Genomic DNA, 418 nt, shown 5'->3' with positions numbered 1-418 from the left:
GTCTTAGATGTGGAAATAGAAAAAATAAAAGAAAATGAGGCTTTACTCCAGACTTGCAGATGGAATCAAATTGGATTTAAAGATGGACTGTGATATCTATTGGACTTTGGTGCTTTATTTCTATCAACTCTATATGGAACTAAAGTTTTCTGTCTACAGAGTCTAATATCTGAAACTATTCATGATTTCTGATGAAACATTATATTGTGCATGTGTAGTGGATTTAAGATATTATTTGTAGAAAAAATTGTGTTAAAGGTCAATTATTACTAGTTCCCTGAAACAGTTCATGTCTAAGGAAACTGTCAAAATTCAGCAATATGAAAAGTTACACATATAGGGTAATTTAATAATAGTGGTATCAGCCTCATTTTAGAGCAGTGGAATTTATTGCTGCATTAATTCTTTTTCATTTTCT

Source organism: Penaeus monodon, chromosome 32 (genome assembly GCF_015228065.2).
Source record: "Penaeus monodon isolate SGIC_2016 chromosome 32, NSTDA_Pmon_1, whole genome shotgun sequence".
In the NCBI taxonomy this organism is placed as follows: Eukaryota; Metazoa; Arthropoda; class Malacostraca; order Decapoda; family Penaeidae; genus Penaeus; species Penaeus monodon.
Note: the sequence above shows the minus strand (reverse complement) of the source record.